The sequence below is a fragment of the Marmota monax genome, unplaced genomic scaffold, assembly GCF_021218885.2.
Source record: "Marmota monax isolate L192 unplaced genomic scaffold, Marmota_monax_Labrador192_F-V1.1 WCK01_AAM20220418_F8-fsc00195, whole genome shotgun sequence".
NCBI classification, from domain to species: domain Eukaryota; kingdom Metazoa; phylum Chordata; class Mammalia; order Rodentia; family Sciuridae; genus Marmota; species Marmota monax.
The window spans coordinates 3188056-3209820 of NW_026691979.1; the positions used below are offsets into that span (position 1 = coordinate 3188056).

A 21765-nucleotide genomic window follows, 5' to 3' on the forward strand; every position below is an offset into this window, starting at 1 on the left:
ACTAAATTGGTGTCCCTCAATTTCTTTGATAACTAAAAATTTTTCTTAAGGATAGTTCTGCCTCTTTGAGAATACTATTAAGAACATATCCATTATCTACTTAATTTTAACAAGAAAGGGGTGCCAAACAACTTCTTTCTGGGAAAATTATTTTTTTCTGAAGTGTCTGACATATAAAAAAGGACATGATCTTGGTTAGTGACACTTTTGTCAATTATTCTAGAATCTTGGGAGGCAAGGTTGATTTCTGTCAGAAAATTTTGTCTGTGTTTAATGGCAATTCATATTAGAAATGTTGACAACTAAACACTAGAATTATTTTAGCAGTTTGATGTGAGAACAGAGTTGTGAAGTGACGGCAGTGTGTACGATAGCAGATCTGAGTTGAGTAGAATATACATTCATGGCATCACTTTGGGGGGTGGGTTACTTACTAGGGATTGAACCCAGAGGGGCTCTACCACTGAGTTCCAGCTCTTTCTCCCCTTCTTGAACCGGGATCTTGTGAAGCTGTTAAAGCAGTCTCAAACTTGGGATCCTCCTGTTTCAGCCTCCCTAATTATTGGGATTACAAGCAAGCAGCAACATGCCCAGTTGTAAGCACTTTTAAAATAACCCTTTCTACTTACTGGTATTCATATTAGCAAATTTTGAAAATGTAGATAGATGTACATATACCAGTCCTCATGGTATGGCTCATTACAAATTATCTTTTCACTTGAAACACTGCTAGTCATGATAGAGAAGAATTAAAATAAAGTTTAGCTCAAGCTAGCTACAGTGTAACAAAAATTCCTTCAACTTGTTTAACTCTAAAAAGGATGTTTATTTTGATTTTTAAAAAATCTTGTAAGGTGTTTGTTACTTATTACTATTGAAAGGTGCTATGGAAACAAATATGTAAATAAAGACTTCTCGGAAAAGAATATATTTTCAATTGTTTAGAGCTATATTGAATCTCTTTGACCTGAGAAGTCAGCCAAATTGAAAATAATTAATTTTTATTATTTTGAGCAAGTAAAATGTTCCAGTTTCTAAGCATGGAGGATATGTTGTCAAATAGAAAAAAACTTGTATGCCTTTATGGAGTTTCACATTTGAGATACATAAGAGTTAACTAGAAGGAAAACAATTTACCATACAATTCTGTGGTTTATAACTAAGGCATTTCACTGATTTTTAAGATGCACATCTGAGATGGATGGAATCTTAAAATTGGCATGTTGAAACCATATGGCAATTTTTCTTCTGAGTGGTACATAGGATAAGAATGTTCTAACTGTCTTAAAGGTGATGGCATGTCAGAGGCAATAAAATAGGAAATATATAAAAAATGTCAGCACATTGGTTAATTTTTAGCACCCAAAGCTAGTCAAAGGTGACTTGCAAAAAGAAGTTCCAGATTTCTATATCCTTTATTTTTGCGGGAGGGTGAGTACCAGGGATTGAAATCAGGGGCACTCACCCACAGACCTACATACCTAGCCCTATTTTATATTTTATTTAGAGACAGGGTCTCACTGAGTTGCTTAGCGCCTCACCATCACTGAGGCTGGCTCTGTCTCAGCCTCCAGAGCTTCTGAGATTAATGGCCATGTGACACCACATTTGACTACTAAATCCTTCTGTCTAAACTAGTTCTTTTTTTTTTTTTTTTTGCAAAAGTCAACAATCTTTTATTGTGCCTGCCTGGAGGCCCACAGCTGGGAGGGGAACACCATGCTGCCCCGGGGCCTGGAGCAATTGTTGCGAGCCCAGAGCAGCAAGAGGGAGGGGGCCAGGCCACTGGAAGCTAGTCAACCAGCCCACCCCATTGGCACCCCGTGGGAGGCGGTGACCATGGCGACAGCCATTGCCAAGCAGGATTGAAATTCAGGGCGTCACCCAGGCTGTTTCAAAAATCTTCCCACACAGCGTGGAGCAGGGGAGGGGAGGCCGCAGCAGCCTGGGGGAGGGGAGGGGAGCCCGCAGCCCAGCCCGCCTTGACGTAGGAGGCTCGGCGCAAGTGCACACTTGCGCGCTTGGGCCCCTTGGGGGCGCTGGGCTTGGCCACCTTCTTCACTGTCTCGCTCCCCGCCAACGCTGCTGCTGCCTTTGTCCTTGGCAGCACTGCCTTCGGGTCACGCTTGTCGGCTGCGGAGCCTTTGGCAGGCCCAGGGGGCGGCGCCTCTGGCTTCTTGGGCTTGTCTGCGGCTTGTGGGGGGGGGAGGGGCGCACCCTCACAGGCCTCCAGCTTCTTGAGGTTGAACTTGAAGGAGTCTTTTGCACCCTTGCCATTGACCTGCAGCAGCCGTCGTCCTGCACCAGCACTTGCATGGAGTACTTGAGGTAGGTGCGCCCTTTGTGGTGGTCGAACCACTGCCACCTTCCTGGCCTCCACTTAGATGGCGCCACGCTTGCCCAGACTGCAGATGGGATAGTCTGTACCACCAGCTGAGTGTGTACTTGCCCAGCTGGTTCTTCCTGCCGCTGCCCCCGCTGCTGCCGCCACCCGCCACGCACTGTTTTCTTGGCCTTCTGGGCGCCCATGGGCGGTAGGGCCTCCTCCAGCTCCACCTACGTGGTGGCCAGTGGGTTGGTGGCGGTGGTGAGCAGAAGCCGGGGAAGAGGAAGGTGGGGGGGGGGAAGAGGAAGGTGAGGGGGGGAAGAGGAAGGTGAGGGGCCGCTGCGGGCTCAGGGCGCAGGGTGGCTCCACGCGGGAGCGACCACCACCGGGCCTGGGGTTGGGTGGCAGGGCTGGGGCTGAGCGGGCCTAGCGCCTGATGGGATGGGGGGGGGCGGGTCTGGGCAGCTCGGGGGCTCGGGGAGGGCTGGGGGAGCTCCGGTGGCGCAGGCGCTGTTCCGAGGCCTTGGCAACCTGGGGTGTGCGCGCAGAGCTCAGCTAAACCAGAATTCTTTATTCAGAAGTTTCCTATAGAGATCTTTCTCTTCATGTAAAACAAATGGAAGACTGGTGTTCATAAACATGACTACAATTTTTTTTGAAAAGGGTTTGAGGGGAACAAACTTCTTGGTGCTTTTCCATGGAGAGCACATGGCGGGCAGTTAATGCATTTGAGGTTAAGTTGTTCAGACAACACATGCAGAATTTATGGACTATAGATTACTTTTGTTTTTTTCCCCCATTTCTGAAAGTTTGTAGGTCCCCTTATACTTTTTTTTTCAAGTAAGACGTCCTTAAGTCGAATTTCGATGATTCATAGTTGTTATAGTTTTTATAAGAATGTATTTGAAAACATTTATTCTCTGTGTGCACAGTTTACGTGGGAATCTAGCTCCATGATCTCTCTTGGCTAGGAAGCCTGTATAAGCACTTTTTCCTTCTGATACTGAGGACTGGTTTCATAGGAAACTCAACCATATGAAGGTTACATACCTTTTTTCCCCAGGAGGACTTCAGCTTTGCTTATCCAAGTGTGAGTGTGGTCCTACAGCAGCATATCTGAAGCATCCTGGATCTTGTTTGAAATGCAGACTGGTGGTGTACATGAACCTGTGGGAAGCACCAGACAAGATATGTGACTCTCAGACTTGAGGATACTACCAGGATTGCTGGACTAGTACAAAGTTTCTGATTCAGTAGTTTGGGTGGGAGCCTGAGAATTTTAATTTTAACAAGTTATCACATGATGCTGATGCTGCTGGTATAGGGACCATACTTGGAGAACCATTATACTAGAGTGTCCTCATTGTACATTTTTCTCCTCTTTCCTAATTTCTTACTCCTTCAAATAGCATTTTAAAAACAGATTATCATATCCTTTAACTTGATTGAAGGGGGAAAAAGCATATATATATATATATATATATATATTTTTTTTTTTTTTTTTGCGATGACCACACAAAGATTGCTTTTCAGCATCTAATTTAAGAGCAAAAAATCTCTTTAAAGCTTGGTTTTAAGTCTTATCTATAGGTGTCTCTTTCTCTTCTTTCTGTAAGTATTTTTTTTTTTTAATGTTTAAAAATTCTTTTAATGTAGATAACATGTTCTTATGGTTCAAAAGTTAAAATGACACAGGCATGCTTGGGAAAATCTGATTTCTAACTGCTTTGCCCCCCGAACCTTTACCCTTCTTTATTAGATAACCTCCTTTAATTTATTTCCCATAGATGTCAATTGTTTCCTTTTAGAGTAGGAGAAATGCCAGTGTACTATATTCTTTTTATATAAAATTAGAATACAATGTAAGTAATTCTGTACCATGGCTTTTTCTTTATATGCTCTTGAGATATTTTCCTATTAGTATTTATATAGAAAGAATATAATATTTGTTTATAGAAAACACTTTTTAAATAAAAACAGCTATATTTAAACAGTGTCTATTAATGCCTTGTTTACTTAACCATCCCCCCTGGTGGGTATTTGGGTTGTCTCTAGGTTTATCACAGACCATACTGTCATGAAACATCTTGTATACATATCATTTTATACATGTGCAGGTACATCTCCTAGAAGTGGAATCGCTGCACCTGTGGCCAGTGCATTTATAATTTTGTTAAATACTTCCTTTCTTAAGTGTTGCACCATTTTTAACTCCCACAAGTACAGTTTCTCTTCATTATTCATGAAGGATTGGTTTGAGGACCCCTTTGTGGATACTGAAATTCAAGGATGCTTGAGTCTCTTATATAAAAAGGCATAGTGTTTGCATATAACCTATGAACATCCTGCACATACTTTTAAATCAGATTGCTTAGAAAACCTAATACAATGTTTTCGGCAGACACAACATCTTTGTTTGTATGTGGTGCTGAGGATCGAACCCAGGCCGCACGCATGCCAGGCGAGCATGCTACTGCTTGAGCCACATCCCCGATCCCTTGTTAGCAGCATTTGTTAAAAGTTTTATACTACATTTAAATAGATATTAAGACTTTATTACAGGGCTGGATTATGGCTCAGTGGTAGGGTGTCTGCCTGGCATGTGTGAAGCACTGGGTTCGATCCTCAGCACCACAACAAACAAAGAAACAAATAAATAATTACAGCTATTATGGCCATCTACAACTACCAAAAAAATGAAAAAAAGACTTTATTACATATTAAATGAGTTGGATTTTGTGCATTTGAAACAGTGTTTTCCTGTGTTAGGCATAAAGTTTAGTTTAGACTGGGAGAGTACATGATCATTTGATTGGAACGTTGGGTAGACAGAGAAGTTCGGTATTCCTGAGCAGAATTTGAGGCTGTGGACTCTGAGATGAAACAGCTTTGCAATCAGGGTGGTAGTACTGAGCTGCAGTAGGAGGAAAGATGCTAAGTGCTCCTGTACAGTGTAGATGAAAACCCTCAGGGCTTCCTTTTATAGACTCTGCAACTGACCAGGTCTCCCCCAGGGACACTGTTAACTCAAAGTCTTATGGGTGAAGTTTTAGAAAGTGGAGGGAAGAACAGTAGCTCTGGGGCACAAGGTCCATAATGAGCTCAGAGGCTAGTGAAACTCCTTAGGGATATCCCAAAGTTCTGCATGTCCCATTCCCCTGAGAAATTTCCTCCCTTGTAACCCTGAAAGTTTTGTCCAGTGTGTGGCATGATGCAAATTTGTGTGGAGCTAGGCAGAGCAAGTCTATTACTACAGAATCTAGATGCTATCTTTAAATAGACATCAGCATGGGAATATGGCTGAAAACCACTATCCCCCTCCATACACCTTATGTGTAGCAGTGCAACTGGAATTTAACACAGTCTTTTCCTTCTTTGGTTTGTTTAGAGAGGACACCTACTTGAAGATTGTGTATGTGTATGTTAAACCCCATGTGTTTTGTTTTAGATATATTTCAGTCTGTTCTAATATAACAAAGTTTTTCAGTCTAAACATTCTAGCAGCCATCACTCAAACACTAATTGCTGTCAATGGGAAAAGATATCTTCCCACATCTTTTTTTGGTCCTTGAAACCATCCCACTTTTTTTTTTCTTTTACCTTAAGGACCAATTACTGACACTTGGGAATTATAATCAGATTGCGTCAATTTTTATGAAAAGGTTACCAATTATTGCACTGCAAAATGTGCAAATTTCTTTCTAATAGAGAGTGTTTTTCTCCATGTCTCTCTTTCTCTCAGTTCAGTGCTTTTATATACCTCTTAGGTGAATGAATGCTTTGTGTCATGCCCTGAGTTAATACATTTAAAGAGACTTTATTGATAGTTTTTTAAAAAACCTATATGGGAGGGGAATGAAGGAGGAATATTCTTCATTCAATGTGAAATCTTAATAGATCTTTAGATGTTCACAAGGTAGAAGGATCGCCATTGTTAATTACACCTTTTCTGGTATAAGTTCTGAAATCAGTATTTGATGTAAAGAGTTGTGAACAGTGAGGATTTTTGTGGTGGCATGTGGATTGAGCATTGCACTGTGCTCTTTGTGTGTATTACTTTATTTTGTTCTCACAATAACAAGGGCTCAGTAAAATTGTGAAATTTGTCCTTGAGCATGTAGCTAGCAGGTTTAAAAAAACAAAACAAACAAACAAAAAAACTTGAGGCTGGGGATGTGGCTCAAGCTTGCTTGGCATGCATGGGGTGCTGAGTTCCATCCTCAGCACCACATAAAAATAAAACAATAAAGATGTTGTGTCCACCGAAAACTAAAAATTGAATATTTAAAAGCTCTCTCTCTCTCTCTGAAAAAAAAATCACTTGAATTCAGATCTTTCTATCTCTAAGTTCCAGTGCTTTCTTATGCATACAGAGAAGGGTGTTGGTAGAATCTTAGAAAGTTGTATGTTACTTCAGAGGCTGTGACAGGAAGATTGATAGTATAATGCCAGCCTCAGCAACTTAGTGAGACCCTGTATTAAAATAAAAAGGTCTGGGGATGTAGTCCAGTGGTAGTGCACTCCTGTGTGGTTCAATCTCCAGTTCCACAAAAGAAAAAAAAAAAAGAAAGTTGTTAGAATGTTTCCATTGTTGTATTCTAGATAATGAAAATGTTGAAAAGACTGACGGTAATGCTATTCTGTCACCACCACTGCCATCATTCATACTATCCTCCTTATTTCTAATGTTCTTCAGCATCATCTAATGAAGTCTAGGAGCATGCGAGGGTTTCCTGCTCATTGTGTTCAATACAACATAGGCTTGTTTAATTTAGCAGCACTCTGAAATGAAATGTTCATGCTGCCAAGTACAAACAGTTCTGTGGGATGTTAATTTTGTTAGAGGAGAGAATGCTTGTTGTTCCTTGCTATGTGCTAATAAAGATGCTGGAAGATTTTCTTATGAGTATAATGTATTTCGACTTGTTTAAATCCATGTAATCAAAAAGAAGTGGGCAGTCCTGATAAACATTTTTCTTTCTGTAGGCTTTGGTTAGTTTCATTCTGTAACCTGCCAGCCAATTGTGAGTTGCATGCTCTTTTGTTCTTTGCTCTTTTTACTTTGGATCTAGTTTTGTGGATGGTTGCAATAGGGATTTATTGGTAGGAACATAGATTATTTCCCCATTTGAACAGATTGCATGTTTTTATGACACATTATCCTGTCACAGGCAGAGTGATTCAACCAGACCCTTGTGCAGAGATGTTACTATATGACTTTGTGCAGCCATTTTAAAAAATAACAGCTTTGTTGATAGATAACTCACATTACCATCAAGGTCACTCCTTAAAAGTGCAATTCACTGAGTTTTAGTGTTTTCACACAGTTGTATGCTTACCCTGCTGTCTAATACTGAAATACTTTCATCATCTCCAAAGAAGACCCATATCCTTTAGCAGTCACTCTCCACTCACTCTTGCTCCATGTAGCTATGAATCTCCTTTCTCTGTTTGTGGATTTATTTGTTCTGGACATGTTATATAAATGTAATCATTCAATATATGGCCCTTTGTATCTGGCTTCTTAGCCTGTTTTTGAGGTAGCACAGATCAGAACTTTTATTTATTTATTTTATTGCTGAATAGTGTTCTGTTATATGGACACACTGCAGTTTGTTTATCCATTTATCAGTTGATGGATATTTGGCCTCTTTGTGGTTCTTATAATCATGCTGCTGTGAATATTTGTGTACAAGTTTTTGAGTTGACATATTTTATTTTGGGTAGATACTTAGGAGTAAAATGTATGTGCCATAAGATACTCTGCCAGACAGTTTTATAAAGTGACTCTACCATTTTACATTCCCATCAGCATTGTTTGAAGATTCCATTTCTCCATAACCTTTCCAATACTTTGCCATGATATTTTTCCATAGTTGTCATCCTAATAGGTATTAAGTGACATCACATTGTGGTTTTGATTTGCATTTTTCTGATAACTAATGATATTTAACATCTTTGTGGACTTGTTAGCCATTGTTTATATTTGTTAGACAAATGCCTATTCAGATTTTTTGCCCATTTTATAATTGAGCTGTCCTTTTCTTGTTCAGTTGTAATAATTTTTATGTTTTCTGGATATACACAAATGTACTCTTATCAGATATGTGAAGTATAAATTTTTTCTTATTCTATAAATTGTCTTTGTATTTCTGAAGAAGTGAATAGGTTTTTTGTTGAAGTCCAATTTACCAGTTTTTTGACTGCTTATGCAGTTTTCTCTGAAATTTTTTATAAGTTAAAAAAAAACATCTTATTTCTCAATATCTCCCATTAATTTTTTTTACAGAAAAAAAATGATCATTTGGTTAACTACACAATGGGTTAGAGATACTAATAAATATTTTGTATTTTGTATTTTAAAATATTTTCATCAAATTTAATGGTAGAAGTCCAAGTTTTCTATCCTGAATCCAGAAAAAAATCAGAAAATGTCTGAGTGTTCTGCTTAGCTCAGAATGTACACATTATTCTGTAAACATTTATAGGTGTCTAATGTATTCTGAGGACTTGCCTGGGATTGGAGATCCAGGAATGCTTGGAATATGGTCCTGTCCTTAAGGAACAAGAGGTCATGTGCCAGGCTACAGATTTCTTCAGAGGGTAGTGGAGGGTACCACTGGAGGAGGAGGAGCACTGCCTGGGTAAGAAAGCCTCACAGGGAGTCAGTGCTGGTGCTCTGTCTGCAGAGATGCATGGGTGACCAGAACCTATTGTTATAGTCTTATAGAACCTATTGTTATATTCTTTCAGACACTTGCTGCTGTGTGTGCAGTGTACATTGGCACTGGTTATTTGTAACAGCAATATTTAGGGATATCGATGTAATGAAATGTAGACATTAATGTGATAACTTTGATACCTAGAAGCAAGCCTGAAGAAAGCAATTTTTTTTCAGGTTTTCAAAGTTTTCAAGAATGGAAACATCCTACTTACTAATTAATTAATTAATTAATTAATTAAGTGGTGTGTGTGTGTGTGTGTGTGTGTGTATCTGAGCCCCAGCCCAAACCCAAGCAGTTCTGGGTAGTCAGAGCTAAAATGTGAGTCAAAGAGGAACAGCTGTTTGGCCGGATAGAAGACTGTCTATAGAGAGTTGGGTGAGTCCTGTTAAGGAATTTAGATCTTTCTTTAATAATGGAGAGCCATTGACGAGTTTGGGTGTGTGTGGGGAACATGATCCTTCCTGTTACTGTACCACAGATGCTGGTTGTGAGGAATAGATAGGAGATTTATGGGCCTGTTGGATTAGTCCAGATGAGAGCCGATGAGGACCTGAGCTAGGGCACTGATAATAGAGGTGGACACACAGACTGAAAATGTTTAGAAGATGCATATTAGGATGCTTGTCTGCAATCAACCATCATAAGTTAAAAGGTGAATTACTGAAGAAGGAATATTTCTGAAGAAGGTTTCAACGAAATGAAATGCCATAGAAGCCAGCATAATTTTAGGCCCTTGTGGGTTAAAAGTGACAGAGCAGGGGCCATTCTCAGGCTCTCCCACAAGAAGGAGGAAAGAGGGTCTCCTCCCTGCTGTGCTTTTTAAAATCCCAAGAGCACTTTTTTATAAAAATTATATTATTTTTTAAGTTTTTGATGAACTTTATTTTGTTTATTTTTATGTGGTGTTGAGAAGCTAGACAAGTGCTCTACCACTGAGCCACAACCCCAGCCCCCAAGAACACTCTTAGCCTTGGGTTTTGTTCCCCCTGCTCATGCAGAAGCTTTGCTGGGAGCTTGCTGCCATCATCACTAGCGTTCCTAGAAGTGGGGAAGGATTGTGGAGCAGAGCCATCTGTTCCTCTTTGGTAATTCAAGCTGGCTTGGGCAATTGTTAAGGACTGAAGTGGAAGGTTGAGAATGCCCCAGAAGCTTGTGGCCTGGGTAGCCTGTGATGACAGCATTTCTGTGCAAGAACAAGGTTCACAAATGAGTAGACTAGAATTCAGGAAGTAAACAGAGTTCACTTTTAGACCAGCTTAGTTTGGGTTGTGACTGTCCAGATGTTATGTTTCTGTGACTATTCACTTGACTTCCTTCACTAATAGAAGTCCCTCTAGGGACTGGTTATTTTCTTTGTATGACTTTCCAGAGCCTAGCATTACTGTACTTGGCACATCTGTGAATGAATGCATACAGGTGACCATGCATAGCAGGCACTGGATGGATCATTTCATTAGGAAATATAGATTTAGGAGCCCCATGTAGAGCTAGGTGGTTGATAAGTCTTGAGATTTATTCTTATTGGCTAAAAGACATTTATGAAAGTTCAGCTGTTGTGTGGACCTGTAATTTTCATGTCTAATAAACAAAATTGGGCCTGTTTTCTTTTTTTTCCTTTTTGCCCTGCCTAGAATTTAATGCCAGTAATTATTGTTGACAATCCTGCCAGTGATTGTGTGTGTGTGTGTGTGTGTGTGTGTGTGTGAGAGAGAGAGAGAGAGAGAGAGAGAGAGAGAGAGAGAGAGAGAGAGATTAGAATCAGACTTGTGATAGGGAAATGAAAGTGACAATGGCAGAGAAACTCTATTTCCTTTTACTCAGGATGAAATCTGGAAGTGATTTCAGATCACTCCTGTAAACTCTTACAAAAAAATGTTTATGGAACATTACATATTGTACTGAGAAAATGTGCTTTGATCAACTCTAGAGATACAAAGCAGGGAACTTAAATCAGGGCTTATTTGTGAATGGAAGGGACTGAACATTGACCTTAAAAGTAAGAATTCAGTAGATATCAAGATTGTGTATTCTGAGTAGCAGAAGTTAACATAGTTCCATTTTTTATTTAAAAATAAAATGATTATAGATTTCAGATCTTGGCATCTTGAAATCTGACTCCTGATTCCTATCTCTTAATAGCTATTGGAATACCAGTCAAGAATGGAATTCAGCTTTGATATTTTTACTCTTTAATTTTGAGATGACTGTGCTTCCAAGTGTATCTTCACTCCATATTCAGTAAAGCCAAAGTATTGTTGCCTTGGGTATGCCATAATTTTTATTATTTAAATTTCAGAAAAACATAATTGTTTTTATATAAAGTAGTAATATTACTCTCCTACTTGGGAGAGGCTGTTTGTTTCTTCTAAAAATTTAACCCCCTGTGGACACCAAAATCTGCAGATTCTAAACTGTCTTATATAAAGTGATGCAATATTTGCATATGAATTATGACCATTGTTCCAAATACTCTCCATCATCTCTAGATTACTTATAATATCTAATATAGTATAAATATGTTGTAAATAATTGTGAGATTGTATTACTTAGGGAATAATGACAGTCCAAAAAGTCTGTACATGTTCAGAACAAAAGCATGTTTTTTCCAAATATTTTCTATCTATAGTTGGTCAAATCCATGCATGTAGAACCCTGGAACATTGAAGACCAATTTTTAAAATATTTATTTATTTTAGTTGTAGTTTAACACAATACCTTTATTTATTTTCATGTGGTGCTAAGGATTGAAACCAGGGCTTCCCATGTGCTAGGTGAGTGCTCTACTGCTGAGCCACAACCCCAGCCCACCAATGTGTTTTTAACATTTATGTTTATCGTCTCAAATCTTCCTATTCCACACAGTAGATGTGAGCCTTTTAAAATTTTTTTCTTATTTTTTTTTTGTTTTGCCAAAGAACTTTCAGATGCAGCAGTTGAAAAACCAGCCTCTACCCCAGAGAAAAGCCTGTCCAAGAAAGGGGGCCTGACCTTTGTCCTTGGAAAGACCCAGAGAGCACTCCTAGGCACCTACCCACCCTGCTGAGTTGTTTATCTACAAATAACTGGAGATATCTGCTGCTGCCTGGTGTCCCTGACTCAGTCAGGCTAGGTGGGGACCCAGAGCAACCCTCTAGCAGCTACCAATCAGCATAAGACAGGGAAATGCCTGGGATGCCAGATGACCCTCCCAGTAGTTTATGTTGGGAAACCATGTAGTTCAGCATGAACACCCCTCTTGGCTTAAACCAATCACTTCAAATGAATCCCCCTCTTGTAGTAACCAATCACTCCTACCCAACTTGTTCCCACCAGTGAATGTGCTAATCATGTTTTAGAGTTGTTTTGTTACCGCTGTTGACTGGTGAGGAGTCCTTGCTTCCCCAATGTTGAAGAATAACACCAAAGAAGCACGCCGAGGCAAGGTCAGAGTAGAAATTAGAAGTTTATTAAAGGACAGCAGAAAAGACTTCTCCCGGAGGAAGAAGGGGACCCAAGAGGTGGAATCCCTGGAAGTGCGGTTGTTTCCCCTTTTTATAGTTTTGGTGGTGGGATGTAGGTTGGAAGGCCGGAGGGGTGGGACACAGGTGGGCCAAAGAAGTAATCTGGTCAGGAAGGACTTCTGAGTCAGCACCTTTTTGCTGGGGGCTGTTCATTAACATTTCTTTAAGGTGGACTTTGGCCTAGGGCCTTTTTGGGACTTCATTAACATTCCATGAGTTGTCCTGCGTTTCCCGGAATCATTGCCAGCATGGCATCCATTTTAGATTTCACTCGGTATTAGACCTGATTTATCTAACTACACTGACTACCTAACTTTAAATCTGGCTTCAGTTTTATGATTTTCCCGTGGTGTGTGATGATTTGCTAAGAGAGGCTATGATGTATGTGAAGTCCCTGCCTTCCCCAAAGAGTATATTAAACTATTGTAAACCCTGGGCTCAGGGCCTCTCAGCGTCACCAGTTGCTGGGTAAGCATGGAGGACCCAGCTAGCTCACAATAAACACCTCTTTGCTGCTTACATTGATCTTGGTCTCTGGTGGCCTTTTGGGGGTCCTGAATTTGAGCATAAAACAGTGTCTTAAAGCAAGTTGTAATTTCAGGTAAGAGACACTTTTACTTTTTTTCTAGTGTCTGAGACCAGTCTCCTAGTGAGCTTCTATTTGCATTTCAATGTAAGTCCTGGCAGAGGTCCTGAATGAGCTAGGGAAAACTGTCTTTCTGAGCAGAAACATCAGGCCTAAGGAATTTGAAGCATTTTTTTTTTCTGAGTTGGTAATTGGACAGGTTTGAATTTCTAAAATTATGGTACCTTTCTTTCTTTTACCTTTGAGAACAAGTCTACAATGTTAAGCTTCTTACTGTGATAAGCCAGTTGCTGTTGAGCAGATCCACTTTTTTATGTGACCCTTCTTAGGTTTAGTCTTTCTCTCTCAGTGACAAACAGGTTAAATCTCTCTCCAAAGCCTATTTGTAACTGAGGAAGAGTAAACCTTTTGGTAATAGGCTGTTTAGATATTTTTAAGAGGTCTATGGTAAGAGGTGAGAACAGAAAACCTGGCATTGTATTAAAGAGAAAATTGACTTCTGTCTCCCTACAGAGAAGAAAGAAAAATACCTGGGGCATTTGAGGCTAAAATTTGGCTAAGTAATAGCATAACATCTTATCAGGTGATGTCAAGCATTTGGCACAAGTTCTAAAATATCTCAATATAAAGAATACATTGATTACATCTGAGCACAAGGACAGTAATGGGAGATTTTAAACTGTCTTGTGAAGGCTAACTATGTGATCAGAGGGAACTTGGGTATTTCTTACAAATTATCTCATGTCTTTTTTTTTAGTCCTATAATCTAAATTGCTAGTGTTTCTAATAATTATTTTACTTCTGACAAACCAATTCCCAAATGCAAGATTGTACAATATTTCAGAAAACCATTCAAAGACCAGATTGTTACAGTAAAATATATTTTTTAGACATGTTTACATCTATAGGTGACCATTTCAGCCAAGACTGTTGTCAAAAAACAATCTATAAGATAAACACATTATGACCCATGTCTTAAGTGCCAGAAACAGATACCAACAAAAACACAATGACAGACAAACCAGACAGACCAGGTAGTGAAAAATATCTTCAAGTTGCCAACTCCTATTTAACCATGACTCCTACATTAGTGGCACCAAAAATTTCCCAAATAGTGTATCAGATGCTCTTACAATTGGAAACCAGAAGTGTAAAATCGAGGGTTTCTGTGTGGCAACTCTGCTATATTCTTTCTTTCTTTCTTTCTTTCTTTCTTTCTTTCTTTCTTTCTTTCTTTCTTTCTTTCTTCCTTCCTTCCTTCCTTCCTTCCTTCCTTCCTTCTTTCTTTCTTTTTCTAAGAGTCCCTCACTCTCTCTCTTTACTAAAAGTCATAACTCATCTTGTTCTGTCTAACCCGAGACACACTTTTCCTGTCTCCCACCTTTCCAGGAGTCATCTCTCAACATCTTACATCCTTGGAATGAAAGTACAGTTGCTAGGAGTGCTAAGCTGTCCCTAGTAAGAGAAGTGTGGGCTGATCTGGAGTCCCACCTGGTGTGGCAGGATTTCTAAACAAAAAGCCTGGTCCCTAATCAAAGCCAATTAATTCCAATTTAATATTGAGGACACACTTTTGAGAAAAAGAAAATAGAGGGTTTATTGCTTTACTAGCAAAGAAGAACCACAGGAGACTCCTGTTTCAAAGGCTCTGACTCTCTTGATCAGGAGGGACTAGAGGTTTCCAAAGAATTTTTCAAGAGTTATATTTCAGTAAGTGTTCCCAGCATGCCCTAATGGCATGTTAGAATTTACTTGTTAATTTGGGAGACATTAATTTCCTACATTCCCATAAGTCATCTCCTTCCTGCAGTGGGTGTACTCAAGGGCAGCCCACTAGAGAAATAAAAGGAGACATTGTTTCCATAATCCTGCTTAACAAAAAGAGGGGTAAAGCTTATCAAATTTCCCTAAAACACAGCTCAAAGGAATATCAGGCTTACTTGTCTTATTACCCATTTTTTTTTTTTTGTTGTTTGTTTGTTCAATTTTCTTAAGTTTCTACTAGAGAAGACACACAATGAAAAGGCAGAAAAAAAAAACATGTAGAACACAGAATAAAACACAAGAGAACAAGAAGCAGACTCCAAAACCCAGGGAGCAATGCAATGTCTTGCTAATGCTTCAGACAGAAGCGCCAATGTGCCTCATCAGACACCTCTCTGTCTCCACCAAACCAATAAAGACAGTGTGATATCTTGCTACTGTCCTGGACAGGAGTGTGTTGTGTCTCATCAGACAACTCTCTGTCTTCCCTTCCACCCCCCCAAAAACAGAATCTTACCAACCAATATCAGAAAACAGTGCAACATTTCACTACTGTCTTGAATAGGAGTGTGTATGTGCCTCGCCAGGCATCTCACTGTCCCCAGAAGAGATCTCTCTTAACCCAATACCAGATGTTATAAGAGTGCCACTTACCCATGAAGGCCTCCTTCACCAAGTGCTTGCTAATGGTTTTAGTGTGGAAGTTTACTCCATCAATCTGATGCACTAAAGGCTCACCCCAGGGCCTTGGAATTTCTCAAGATGCACACTCCCTGGGGCAGCACTCCAGTCCTGGAAGCCCAGAGTGAAGATTCAGTTTCATAATTTTGGGTGGTCTTGTCTCACTGGAGTTGCCAGATATTTAACCTTGATGCAAAGAAAAGACCACCAACTCCAATTTTAAATCAAATTAAAGCAAGCTTGTATTTTTGTACACAAAAGCTGGCCAGCAACTGTGTCTCCTGAATACCCGTGACTACATATCAGCCTCCCAGCTCTCCAGGAACAAGGATTTTTAGTATAAAAATATGCAAATGGAGGTGTCTTAACAACTACAGATAACAGGATTTTGACAAGCATAATACAAAGGCATATAGCAGGTTAATGATCTACATGACATTATAGTTCAAGGTAGGGAGTAAATTCAGAACTTAAAACCAGAATTTATGAGGCACTGCTGAGGTTTTGGAGAGTGTTCTTATCTGGTCAAAGGGAGCCAGGATTTATGAGGTGCCACTAAGTTTTTTGAGAGTTTTGTTATCTTGTTAGGGAAAGCCAGGCATGGGTGAGTTCAAGGCATGAGCAGGAAATCCAAACAAGTATAGAAATCACAGTAATTTATAGTAAAAGAGAAATTAGCTTTTCATGACTTTGTGATGAGATGACTCTCAATCTTAAAATGGAATTAGGCTGGGTTCATTACCCTTCCATATGAAAATGGCTAACAGGCACATGCACATTGGCCTTTCTTACCTCCTCAACCAAAATCCCCAAAAGAAGAGGATTTTTCTTCAAAATTATAAATGGACAAGATTAGAAACATAGTAGAAGAGGCATCGTACAACAGGAATTTGGAAACGTGAGGAAAGTTGGATTGAATTATATGGAGCTAGCTTAATCTTGCATCAGTTGCAGGACAAGCTGGGAACCAGCTTAATTTTCATTATCTGAATCCCCAAACTTTTGGGAATAGTGGCATTTGGAAGCCATAAAAACCAAAGAGATGTGTGAGGAGAAATATATAAGAATAAATCTCAGAGCCCTTCTGTACACTGAACAAATAGTGGCACATGACTTTCAGTATTTTCAAAATATGTTTACCAACAAAATTTTTTCCTGCCTTTTTTTTTTTTTTTTTAAACCAGGGATTGAACTCAGGGACACTTGACCACTGAGCCACATCCTCAGCTCTATTATTATTATTATTATTATTATTATTATTATTATATTTAAAGACAGGGTCTCTCTCACTGAGTTGCTTAGTGCCTCACTTTTGCTGAGGCTGATTTTGAACTCATGATCCTCCTGCCTGAGCCTCCCAAGCCCCTGAAATTACAGGCATGCACCAGAGCACCAGGTTTTTTTCTACCTTTTAGCATCTTAAGGAACATAGCTTGGTCAATACCATTAAAATTTGTCTGGAAAAGGGAGTTGGAGTATGTATCAGAGGTCTTTACTCAGGTCATATAAACCTAATAACACATCAAGTCATTATTTATTCATTAATATTGGGTTTGTTAAACACAATGTACACTAGGCAAGGGGCTGCCTGTAGGATCTGGGCTGGATCCCCTGTACCTTCTGGGGTGGTACTAAGGGCCTCCTCTGTCATCATGCTGAGCTAGCTTCATCAAAAGTTTTCTTTAGTTTTTAAATTACCTAAAGGTTAAAGTCCAGAATAAATCTCCCATATGAAAATATCTTAGCACACTTACTTCTCAGAGATGTGAGAGGTAAATTTAACCTGTGGGGTGCTTGGACAGCATCGAAAATTAATAGTGAGCATACATTTTAAAACTGATAAGAAAATTATTTGATCAGGGAATTACCACATTCTGTATCTGGCATGCTTTAAAAACAAGAGTATCTATGGGGGTGATGAAGGAGCATCCCAGTGTGGGGATGCCCTGGAGGGGATAAGGAACAGGTTCTGTGGTCCCTGAGTGGCATGGCTGAGGTGGCACTCTGAATGTAGATTAGAAGCAGGTTGCAGACTGTTGAATAGACACCCTAGGACATCAGTACCTCACATTTATCCTTTGAATCTATTATGACTTTATTTTTCCTGGATTAAAATAGCACTTACTTGACTACTGCACATAGGCTGAAGGATTCTGGAAGGTTTTCTGTTTGCTACCATGAGTCACAGATTGAGGCAGGAAAGTCCACCAGCCACAGTTATGTCTTAGGGCTCAGTTATTTTACCATTCATCTACTATCCTAGTCACAGTGGATTCCCCTGAGAGTGGTAGAGTTGAAGTCCATCTCACAAAGACTTGAATTCCAGAAGATGCCAACGGTACCCCATCTAGGACACTCTCAAGATGCTTATCTGGCTTTACCCTGAGTCAGAAAAATCCAGAAAGCTAAGTAGGCTCCAGGACTAAGATATTAAAAGTAATCTCAGGAACATCTTCTTTAAATACCCAAGTCCCCTCGACCTCACTTCCCCTGGCATGAATGCCAACCCCTCATCTTATGCTCAGATTCCCCCAAGATCATCAGAATTAACTAATTCTTTGACAGATTCTCATAAACTTGCCACTTCCATGTTTTCTGCTTTCTCTTTAATAAGTCCTTAGGAAAATCACTTATTATTAAACAATGTAGTGGGTTCAGAGCTTTCCTGCATTGAGGTAAGCTGTGTGCTTATAGAAATAGATTTCTGGTTTCACAGCCTATTTTGCTGAGGTTTTCCTACACTGAACAGAGACAGAGGGCCCCAGGGCCTGTGTGGTAAACATGGTGGTTCCTCTGCAGGTCGAAGGGGAGGGTGGGCCCATGCTTTTCCGAACTTATGCTGCTGTTTTTCATATCACAGAAATGCTGTGTTCTGGAGGCCTTCCCTAATGTTCCCACAGGGAGAATTTCACCTTCCCCACATGGCACTGTCCAGGTCCTCTTCTTACCTGCCTGCCCACCCAGGTGACCTGGCTCTCTCCTCCTGAGAGGGGCCAGGGGTTGCACCTCTGTCCCCTCCAGCAGAGTGGATGCAAGGCCATCACAGAACTCCAATTTCCTGCCCTCTGGGGTGATATAACATGTAGGGCACTGCCAGGGAGAGGGTCTAAAATTAGTTCTCTGGATCTTGCCCTTGGCAAGCTGGGCAATCAGTGTCATTAAGGAAGTGGGTTATAGTCAGCCCAGAATCAGGAAGATCAGTAGGAGACCAAAATGAGATTTTTAGAAAACAATTCATGATAAGCAGAAAGAGAAAGCAGCACTCACTCCTTACTACAGTCTCTGTGGGTCATATGTGAAGCTAGTGCTGTACACCTTGTGGGCAAGTCCTTCAGTACATGTACACTCCAGCCACCCCAGGTGCTCTTTTCCAGAGATTTGTGACCCCTCCTGGCTCTATCTACACTGTGACTGCACATCAGAGAGAAAGCAAGAGGAAAAACCCTCTCGCTGAGTGAATAGTGACTTAAAACACAGGCCAAGGGCTGGAGGCCATGAAGGAAACCTGAGGAAGCTGGTAGCATCTGCTAACTCCCAGCCACCTTGACAGAACACTTCTCTGTGCATCTTCCTTATCTCTGATGCAAGAGTGTGCAGGCCTGCAGCTTGTAGTGTCCATCCTCATGCTTTCCTTGTGGTTTTTGCAGAGTGCTGGAATTAACACTGTCTCCACCCCTCCACGAGGCTGCTGCAGGCTGGGCTTTTCAAAAGCATTGCCAGGGAAACTGCATGGGCATCCATACCATCATCTCCTGGTGGGTTCTGGGCAGGATGGTTTCAAGGAGGGGCACACATCCCAACCATATGTGTCTTCTGCTCCTACACTGGTGCCAGTGATTGGTGACATGCTCTGGGCAAACATTGTTTTGTTCTTTTACCATGTGCTGGATATAAGCCCATGGACTGTTTCAAATTCTGAGAAAATTTGCAAAGAGGAAGGCAGTGGGGACAGGAGTCACCTTCTACATTGCTATGAACTCATATAGTGAAGCCACATCTGGGAAACACTCTCTGGGGATCTTGCTATGAATGTAGTCAACTAATGAGTTTGTAAAGGATAATTATTCCTAGCTAGTACCTATCTCTGATAAGAGCACTGTGCCTTCATTTCTCAAAAATTATTCAGAGATCACTGTGTCATGTGATCACTGGTCATCCTAAGATAGCTGTGTGGTAATTCTTGCCAATGCTGCTTACAAATAAAATTTAATTAACAAACAAATTTATTAATTAATTAATGACAACAGGTGACCAGACTTGACCAAATGTCCATGAGGACTTGACCAAAGGCCATGCTAGTAGGCGACCACCTGGTGCTGGGCGCAGCCTGTGTTCTCCTGTCCTGCTGGACGCCAGGAGCCACAGCCATGTGGAAGAACAGCTTTAATACTCAAAGGGAACCTGCTCTGTTTGCCAGGTACTCTCTGGCTTCCAGGCCCAGGTTTTCCCTCAAAGAAGGGAAGCTGCTGTCCAGAAGTCATACTTTCTGCTACTTTTTATCCAAACCCTCAGATGGCCATCCCACATGGAGGGAAACAGCAGGCGAGCAAAGCTGCAAAGAAAAAAATATAATTTAAAAAAACTCACTCTGTTGGAAGGATGAAGACTGGAAAAAAAAGAAAGTGTTTGGGTCTCCACAGAATCTGCCCTGGCCAGGTCCAAAGCCCCTCCCAAAAGCAGATTTCTAGTCTGGGCACATGGTATCAGCCCAGGGAACATGTCACAGGGAAGATTCTGGCCCTGCCTGGAGACTCTGGTTCAGCAGTCCTCAGTTGCCTGACAACTGTGCATTGAGGCACTTGAGGGATCTGAGGGCATATGCCCCTGGACACTCTTTAGGGGACACTTCCTTGGACCATGCACCCAGATGCTGAATGTTTTCTGAGGCACTGTTCTCTTCCAAGTAGGTGATATGTTTGTGTCCACCTGTGACTTTCTCACTTTAGGACTCCCAGACAAGGTTGATTTCTGCTATGAGGTGTCCTCAAAAAGGCCATGGCAAGAGGCAGGTATGGCCACACGCATGAAGATGATGCCTCTCCAATGAGGCTCTGAGCTGCCCCTGCCCTGCTCACTCCATGTTCATCCCAGCCCCTCACCCTCCTTCCAGTCCTGGTATCCCTATCACTTCTACATCTCTGACCATGCAGCAATGGGACCCTGAGCCTCTCCTGCCTTTCCCAGACCACCATCCAGGAGGAGGTGTGGCTGCATCAGGTGCCACCTCTACAAAAGTCCTTCCACTGCCCTCCATCTCTATGCTGTGTCTTCCAAGTGGGCTCCTGCCCTTTATGCTACACACCCTCCATCTCTTCTGCCCTGTAGGAAAACCAACTCCTGTGGCTCTCAGGATGATCTGTCTGAGCAGAAGGTGGGAACACCACTGGAACATATGTATGACCAGATGCCTTTGAGAAAGCCCCAGTGATTCCTGTTGAAGGAAACCCCTCAGTCGGTCCACACAAGGCCCAGACAACCCTGTGGCTGTGGTTTTCTTGACCCAGACATCAGCCTCCAATGAAAACACAGGATGCCAAAGCCCTCAGTCTGGCAGCTTGCCCTGGTTCCCTGGGTGACAGGGCAGTTGCACAATGAAATAACTTAACACAGAGCTGCATTAGGAAGACTGGTGGCCCAGAATGACATGAATAAACACTTCTCAGAAGAGGATATTCAACTAATCAACAAATATATAAAAATGTTCATCATCTGTAGCAATCACAGAAATGCAATTCAAAACTACTCTAAGATGTAATCTCACTCCAGTCAGAATGGCAGCTATTATGAAGACAAACAACAAGTGTTGGCGAGGATGTGGGGAAAAGGCACACTTATACATTGCTGGTGGGATTGCAAATTGGTGCAGCCAATATGGAAAGCACTATGGAGATTCCTTGGGAAAACTTGGAATGGAACCATCATTTGACTGAGCTATCCCTCTCTTCAGTCTATACACAAAGGACTTAAAAACAGCATACTACAGGGACACAGCCACATAAATGTTTATAGCAGCACAATTTACAATAGCCAAACTGTGGAACCAACCTAGATGCCCTTCAGTAGATGAATGGATTAAAAAAATGTTGCATATATACACAATGGAATATTACTCAGTAATAAAAGAGAATAAAATCATGGCATTTGCAGGTAAATGGATGGAGTTAGAGAAAATAATTCTAAATG

The 21765-nt window shown here is 40.9% G+C and overlaps 1 protein-coding gene across 1 annotated transcript in view; it reads left to right on the top strand.

Moving 5' to 3' along the window:
- The first annotated feature begins 2207 nt into the window (after nucleotides 1–2207).
- Nucleotides 2208–21765, top strand: part of LOC124094177 (zinc finger protein OZF-like) — a 29899-nt gene continuing 10341 nt past the window's right edge. Inside the window, exon 1 of the mRNA XM_058580346.1 lies at nucleotides 2208–2328. The gene's annotated coding sequence lies outside the window, so the exon portion shown is untranslated. The remainder of the gene's footprint in view (nucleotides 2329–21765) is intronic.